Source organism: Pleuronectes platessa (genome assembly GCF_947347685.1).
Source record: "Pleuronectes platessa chromosome 2 unlocalized genomic scaffold, fPlePla1.1 SUPER_2_unloc_1, whole genome shotgun sequence".
Lineage (NCBI taxonomy): Eukaryota > Metazoa > Chordata > Actinopteri > Pleuronectiformes > Pleuronectidae > Pleuronectes > Pleuronectes platessa.
In genome coordinates, this window is record NW_026518866.1 from 498,491 (window position 1) to 506,862 (window position 8,372).

General features: G+C 40.1%; 1 long non-coding RNA gene across 1 annotated transcript; it reads right to left on the reverse strand.

Annotated features, from left to right (window-relative positions):
• Positions 1 to 1,289: 1,289 nt before the first annotated feature.
• On the reverse strand, positions 1,290 to 5,342 carry LOC128436257 (uncharacterized). Its single transcript, XR_008337993.1, has 2 exons — positions 3,256 to 5,342; positions 1,290 to 2,615 (listed from the first exon to the last, which is right to left on the reverse strand). It is a non-coding gene; the product is annotated as an uncharacterized LOC128436257 (long non-coding RNA).
• Between the last annotated feature and the right edge of the window lie 3,030 nt (positions 5,343 to 8,372).

An 8,372-nucleotide genomic window follows, 5' to 3' on the forward strand; every position in this document is an offset into this window, starting at 1 on the left:
AGATACAGATGCCCGTGTTTTGATGGCGTGTAACCAATTTTTAATGCCATGCCACGGTCACACGGTGTGATAAAAAAAAAATCCCTCAATCATTTTTTATCTCCATCTTGTTGTGATGACACTCATCTGAATTTGAAGTTGATCTGATGAAAGCCCTGGGACAAGTACGTAAAAGTAAAAATGTGGGATATTGCCAAAATGGCCACTAAAAGCAAAATGGCGGACTTCCTGTTGCGTTTTTCATAATGCTCCATGAGACTTTTTTTCATGACTGGTCACGATACACCTATATCCAGATTTTGATGAAAATCCGTTATGTGGAAACCTAGGGGCTGGTTCCAGGGGGCGCTGTAGAGCCATTTTGCCACGCCCAATTCCAATTACTCCAGAATACTAAAATATCCGCAGACCTTGAATTTCCTGCAAAGTTTCATAACTTTTTGAGCATGTCTAGACCCTGAAAAAGCCCCCCAAAGGGAAATAATAATAATAATAATAATAATAATAATAATAATAATAATAAAAATCCTTACAGATTCAATAGGGCCTCTCACCATTCGGTGCTCGGGCCCTAACTAGGGCTACGTTGTAGCACTAACGGGCCCGAGCACAGGCAATTTCTATTCTGTTGCGGTCGGTGAAGAGAGAACGTTCAATGACCAAGCGCTCGTCTCTGCGTTGCATGCGTTTGTGCACTGCGGCAAGGATTATTGCTTCACTTCCTGTAGCCAGCAGGAGGCTCTATGAACTAGAGGTAAGTAACCTTGAAACCATACAACCAAACCTATTGCTTTAACTAGCACCATATACTTACATGCCTCAAGGCTTTTTTAATATAAAATTGTTATAAAAGTTAGTTTATTTAACACGTCTAATGAACACATTGAAGCAAGTTAACTGCAGAGTCGTATGTTTGGCTGTGACTTTGTTTTATTTTAATAAGTTAATATCAACAGCTACATGTGTAAGTTGCATGTGATAATAACTATTCTTCACCATTATTCTGATACAGGCTGATATATCCACCATTACTATTTTCACATCGTTAATTTAGTCTGTCATGGAGTTGTAGAGTCAATTAGACAGTATAGATAAGATTATAATGTCCACACATCAGTGTTGTAAACACTTCTCCAGTTAATTATATAATTATGTTTTCACACTGAGGGAAGTGGAGAGACTTGATGTGGACTGTTATCAACAGTTCTGTGGGAGATCATCACCTTGAATATTACAGATGAGGTAGAAAGACATTTTATCTGTGTACAATGTTGTATTTCTTTCTCACGTTTTATCAAAAGCGATTTAAAGTATGTGCATTTAACCATTAGTATACAAACCCAGACCCCAGTACATCGGTTCTATCTGAAATATGTGGTGCTTCATACACAACACAAAACATTCATAACAGTGCGCTTCTGCTCCTCATTAATGCAGCTCCTGATGTCCTCAGCAGCAACATGGTGGAGATTTGCAGCTTCATGCTGGTCAACTGGAAGACAACTGATTAAGATTAAAAGATTAAGATTAAGATCCATTTATTCGTCCCAAACAAATGCACAGACATGCAAAGGCACACTCATGCAGGTAGGGAAATTTAATCTCTGCTTTTTACCCATCTGGTGCAGGACACACAGAGCAGTGAGCGACCATGTACGGCGCTCACGGAGTAGATGTTGGGGGAGTGAGGTGCCTTGCTCAGGGGCACTAGAGAGGGTAGGGAGACTCTTGGATTTTTGGACAGATCAATCCAGGTTTGTCTTTTGTTGTCTCTCCGTGGAGTCGAACCGGAGACGAACCAGAGACCTTCTCTGCCCATAGTCCAAGTTTCTGCCCTCTACACATCACTCCATACGTTGCTCCCTTAACTACAGATGGCCTGCGAATGTCATGGAGTTTTACAGTGAATTAGACAGTTTAGATATGATTTTAATCTCCACACATCAGTGTTGTAAACAGTTCTCAAATTAATTATATAATTATGTTTTCACACTGAGGGAAGTGGAGAGACTTGATGTGGACTGTTATCAATAGCTCTGTGGGAGATTATCACCTTGAATATTACAGATGAGGTAGAAAGACATTTTATCTATTTTTACAATGTTGTATTTCTTTCAGTACTTTTATCAAAAGCGACTTAAAATATGTGCATTTAACCATTAGGATACAAACCCAGACCACAGTACAACGGTTCTATCTGAAATCTGTTGTGCTTCATACACAACTCAAAACATTCTTTAACAGTTCGTTTCTTCTCTTCATAGATGAGGAACTGCAGCACCTGACGTCGTCAGCAGCAACATGGTGGTCAACACGTGGACGACTGCATCATCATCAGAAGCTACACAACATTTCTAAATTCCTCCCTTAAATAAAGATGGCCTGCAACTGTTTGGTGGTGGCAGTCATTGCTAAGTGGCATGGATAAGAATTCATTTCTATCTTCATTATGGTTGGTTAAAATAATAAAAACTTATAACAACAATGTGTATCTTTTGCTTTCTGATTTGATACACTTTAGATAAGAACCCAGTGTTTAATATTTCTGCTTTGCCATAAGAGACAAAACATGGTCAATTGGTCATCACAGCTGTTTCCTTCAGGCTCGTCCGTCCCTAATAAAATGAGAGGAAACATAAAAATAATCAGATCATAATCATTTCATCTTAGGAAATAGGTAGTGTACATCATTTTCAAATTCTCTATGAACACTGTCTGTTCTAGTAAAGTTACAAGGCTATAATGTATTTATATTTAACAAAATAATTCAGGGAAGTCTGCCTGAGATTAACGATGTAAACACTAGTAGACACGGTTATTTTTCACTGTAACACGTGACAGGACATCAACACCGTGACTCTGAATAAAGAGCCTTAGGATACGTAGTGCTCCTTTGCACAGCTGCTCTTACAATGTGTAGCAAGTGCTAAATCTCCATTAGTATAATAGTAATGAAAATCACCCTTCACATAATTGAACATATATTTTCCATGTGAACCGCTTTAACACAGTTCAATTCCGGAGCAAAATATAACTTATACAGTATTTATTAGAGTTACATATGAACAAAGTGTGTATTCTTATTTTCGGTGGATATTCAACTATGTATTTGAATATGCTTTTGGATTAAAACGTGCACTACCATGACAATGAATGTTTAGTATGGAGCTATTTCAAATTAAAAGTATTGCATTATAATTTAACACATTATGTATTATGTGCAATACTTTGTAAGTAATGAAAACAGGTCTGTACCTGGAGTCAGTGTTCAGTCTGGTTGGATTCAAGTTGTGTCTCACGCTGGACATCCTAGAGGAACATTGAACACAAATACACAGATATGTTAAGTCATACATGTGCCATGTTATCTGCTTAACAGACTTTTACATGGTAATAATAAAATATTAATTCAAAGTTAATCAGATCATAATCATTTCAGCTTAGGAAATAGGTAGTGCATATTAGCCTACAATTCTGTATGACACTGTCTGTTCTAGTAAAGTTACAAGGCTATGATTTACTCATATTTAACAAAAGAATTCAGTGAAGTCTGTCTGAGATTAACGATTTAAATACTGAAGGTGGGAGACACGGTTACTTTTCACTGTAACACGTTACAACACTACTCTGAAGAAAGAGCTTTAGGACACGTACTGCTCCTTTGAACAGCTGCTCTTGCAATGCAGATGTGACTTTAAACACTCAGGTTTCTCAGGTTTCAGTTAGCATCGCTAGCCCGCTAGCGAAACTAACTTACAAGCCGACACACAGTCTCCTGTCTCAGAGTCATCCGCATAAAGTAACGCTTATATCTGCTGGGTGGACCCGCTCATGTCGTTTCATGTCGGTGTTTGTCGGTAATAACCCCAATCGAGTCGAAGAACAGTTACTGCACCCATGCGAAGATATTGTTAGCTTGCTTGTTAGCGAGCTAGTTAGCCTCCGGCGCTAGCGAAAAAGAAGCCGACACACAGTCTCCTGTCTCAGATTCATCCTTATAAACGAACGCTTATCTCTGCTTGGTGGACCTGGGTTCATGGCGGTTGTTTCGGTAACAGCTGGCATTCGCATCGAACCCGTTGATATACACTGAGCTGGTATGTAGCTCTCGGATTAGCGTCCCTTAGCTATCACGGCTGATTCAAAGGCACCCTGCGAATCACATCGAAATAAAATACTTAACGTGACTTACCACAGAAACGGAGGCGCAGACATCGTTACCGTGACCGTCAGGAGAAGGAGCAGAACATCAAAGTGTGTAATTTACTGGGTATGTGGGTGTAAGCCATTTCATGAGGCGTTCACTTGTACCTGGTTAAAGCCGAACTCACAACACACAGCACAGCTTACACTGTGGCGTCACGTGAATTTCAAACATCTATATCGCTTAAACAAGGAAGTTAAAAACAAATTTACCCCCCTCAGAGTTGTCATGAAGGAAGAACTTAGCGATTGAGACTAAAACCAAAGTTTGAGCAATGCTGTAAAAGGTTTAATTCTCCTCTAAAGTTGGCCACCCTGTAAACACAGTCTGTTAATGCATAGATAACACAAACTATGGTCTGACACTGCCATCTAGTGACTAAATATTGCAGCACATCTGCCAGATATAGATGTTTTCATACCTCAAACTGGAAGCCACACCACGGTCACACAGTATTATGAAAAGTTGCAATTTCGTTAACTTTAGATCTTCATCTTGTTTTGAACACATGCATCAAATTTTTACGTTGATTTAATGAAGGCCCTACGAGTAGTGAATCAAACTGTAACACATAGAAAAACAAGACATTTGCTGTTGCCACCAGGGGACGCTGTGATTTTAAGTCACGATTTCTGTACCGATGTCTTCAGGTCGCGACTCTTGTCTTATGTGTATAGTTTGGACTCGATTGGACAAAATATGTCCAAGATACAGGAGCCCGTGTTTTGATGGCGTTTAATCAAACTTTGAGGCCACACCACGGTCAGACGGTTTTGCTAAAACTTAATCCTTCAATAACTTTAGATCTCCATTTTGTTGTGATGACGATCGTCTAAATTGTAAGTTGATTTGATGAAAGCTGTAGGAGGAGTACTTAAAACAAAAAATATTGAATATGACCAAAATGGCCACTAAAGTCAAACTGGCGGGCTTCCTGTTGCGTTATTCATAATGCACTGATGGACTTTTTTGTGCATCTAGTCATGATACACAATAGTCTTTGTTTTTTTTGAGGATCGGTGAATGCTAAATGAGGGGCTTTTCCGTAGGTGGCGCTCTTGAGCCATTTTGCCACGCCCTTTTCAAAATACTCCAGAATACGTAAATTTTCGCCGCCTTCGAATTTACTGCAAACTCCTACAACTTTTTGAGCACATTAAAGCCCTCAAAAAGCCAATTCATTTAAGCTAAGAAAAATAATAATAATAATAATAATAATAATCATTTCAATTTCAATAGGGCCTCCCACCGATTTCGGTGCTCGGGCCCTAATAATAATAATAATAATAATAATAATAATAATAATAATAATAATAATAATAATAAAAATCCTTACAGATTCAATAGGGCCTCTCACCATTCGGTGCTCGGGCCCTAATAAAAATCCTTACAGATTCAATAGGGCCTCTCACCATTCGGTGCTCGGGCCCTAATTACATATGAAGACATAGATCAGGTAGAAACTCTTTATGTTCACAACAGTCTCCTGTCAGATTCTCTATAACATTTGTATAAAACCTCTAATATAATACTGTGGCTCTATTGGAAAAGAGTAAAACAGTAAAACTCCTCTTTGATCACAGAGGCTGGTAAGTGTTGATGTGGACCTGCTTTTCTTTGGCCGGATGTGTCGCGGCAGCTCTGTCAAATAAAGTGAGAGAAGAAGAAGAGAAGACGGGAGACGCTGCTACCTGAAGTCACCAGAGCAACAAACAGAGGAGTCGAGTTTCAGAGCTCAGCAGGAAGTGTGTGTCGCTCTATAGGTCGCTGGTATCAACAGGGAAACAGCTCGGAGGTGACGGAGCACAGACTCCGTTCTGAACACGTGTCCTGGTCAACTCTCACTCTATTACAGCCGAGGGACATTTAACAGAACATTATACACAAAAATTAATCTTCTCTATAATATCAAAGGTTTTAAATAACCTGTAAAACATTCAAATACATAAATGATAACAAAGTATATCACAGGCTAAAAATAAACCATTTATTAGGAAAGAGCAGTCATTATTAGTATGAGTACATTTGTAATTATTAGTTGAAAAGGAATTTACTTCTGATTGGTTGTTGCCATTCTGTAGGACAACAAGTAAGAAAACTTTATTTGAATGTTTTTTTAAAAGAGATGAGGAGAGAGATGGGACCAATCATATCTCTGCACTGGCGACACCCAGTGGCCAGATGCATGATGTGCTCGACTCGTCCGACTGTACGTCACCATGTGAACACGATACTACAAGAAAAGTAAATAGTTTAAATTTAGTAGAAGACTGATTAGATCCTGGTGTTTTGACCTCAAGGTCACTGCGACCTTCTGGCCGTGTCTTCTTAAGAACACCTTAGATTTAAATGATTAGAATCGGGGGGGTCGTAGGTCAAAGTTCAAGGTCCCAGTGGCCTCATTACACATGGTTTTTGGCCTCTTGAACATGATATAGGAAGTCTGTCCTTGACCAGCTGTCATTCAAAGAGGAACTGATTTCAGTGGTTGAAAGGTCAAAGGTCACGATGACCTCATATTACTGTGAGAGCATCATCAATACCTGGAGGGACTGAACCTGCTTGATGGAGGAAAACCATCACAGGGTCTTAACTGGAGTTTTGAGTCAGCAGAAATTCAGACAAACCTGAAACTGTGAGAAGAGGAGAGGACCGGACCAGAACCTCACAGAGAACCAACAGTTTGAGGAGTTTCCTCTGTAATGAAAACGACCTTGGTTGAATGACCTTGACCGTTGGTTTCCTCTGTGTCTGAGAGGACGAGCACAGAAACCACTTCTCTTCTCTGAAGGAGCTTTCTGCTCCATGAGGGGCAGCCGACCCAAACAGAGAAACGTTATATTCAACCTGTGATATGTGGGATTCCTCCGGAGGCTGGATAATGTGAGACGATAGCTTTTAGTGTCAACTTGCACGTGTATGAGCCAGATACATAGAAACATATTAGAATCTTTCATATCCACCGGGAGTTATGTGCAACCTTCTTCCCCGTGCGAGCTCACCACCTCCCGACATGTTTGGTTTCTATCACTTGAGTCCAACACGTGAGCTGTCAGATGCTACGTCCCCCCCCCCCCCCCCCCCCCCCCTGCTCCTCTGTAAGTGTTAGCATGTGCTAACTGACGCTGCAGCGCTGGCATGAGACCGAGGGAACGTCGTCATGGAAAGAACCCACAGTGTGTTGCATGTGTTCGAACGTGTGATGCTGCACGGCTGAAGTAAATGAATCAGCCTGAAGATCCCAAAGCAACATGTGGTTTAATCTGGATTTGAACCTAAATGTGATAAATGGTGAATATGGTCCAAATAGCACAAATCTAATGTTGGCCCCTTTTGGTCCCTTTGGTTGACATGTGGTGTTTGCTGTGGTTTACTTGTGATAAGAGGAGTGGACCAGTAACCGAGACTGGGGACGGGGAGACTGGGAGAATAACTGTTTTCTACACTGGCTAAAAAAGAGACAAAAGTCTAGTTGACAAAACCCCTCAGGGACAGTTGAAGTCCTAATGTCCCACTATAGTTATGATTCAGTGCAATATATATCTATATAAATCTATCGTATATATTGAAATATGAGCTGTGCTGTCATCAACTGACAAATCAAAGAAAGTTTAATGTAATTATCTTTTAATAAAATGTTTTCAAATTGAAGTGGAGCAACCCAGTCTCATCAGATGAAGAAGTACTGTAATAACAAATAACTAAATAAAAAGTGTAAATTAAATTTCCTCTTTTCACATTAACATCCTCATCAAACTTTCTAACTGTTTCAACTCATCACGACAACTAAACAACTTCAACAGCTGCTCCTTTCTCTCCCTCCAAAAATCAGAACATGTGAGTTTGAGTTCCTCCTGTGAAAACACACACACACGCACACACACACACACACACACACAAACTCATTCAAACGCATGCAAAACATTCTAATGAAGCAAATCCAGGTTTAATCACCTCCCTGATTGCAGAAGATCAGAGTTAATCACGGGGAACAATCGAACACACACACACACACACACACACGCACACACACACACTAACACACACACCACTCATACGTGTGCTGTACAGGTGTTGGGCAGTTACCCAGAGTTCTCTCACTGCCGTCACTTGGCCTGAAATCTTTAACAAATGTCTGCAATTATCCCAATTATGATTCTCTCTCTCT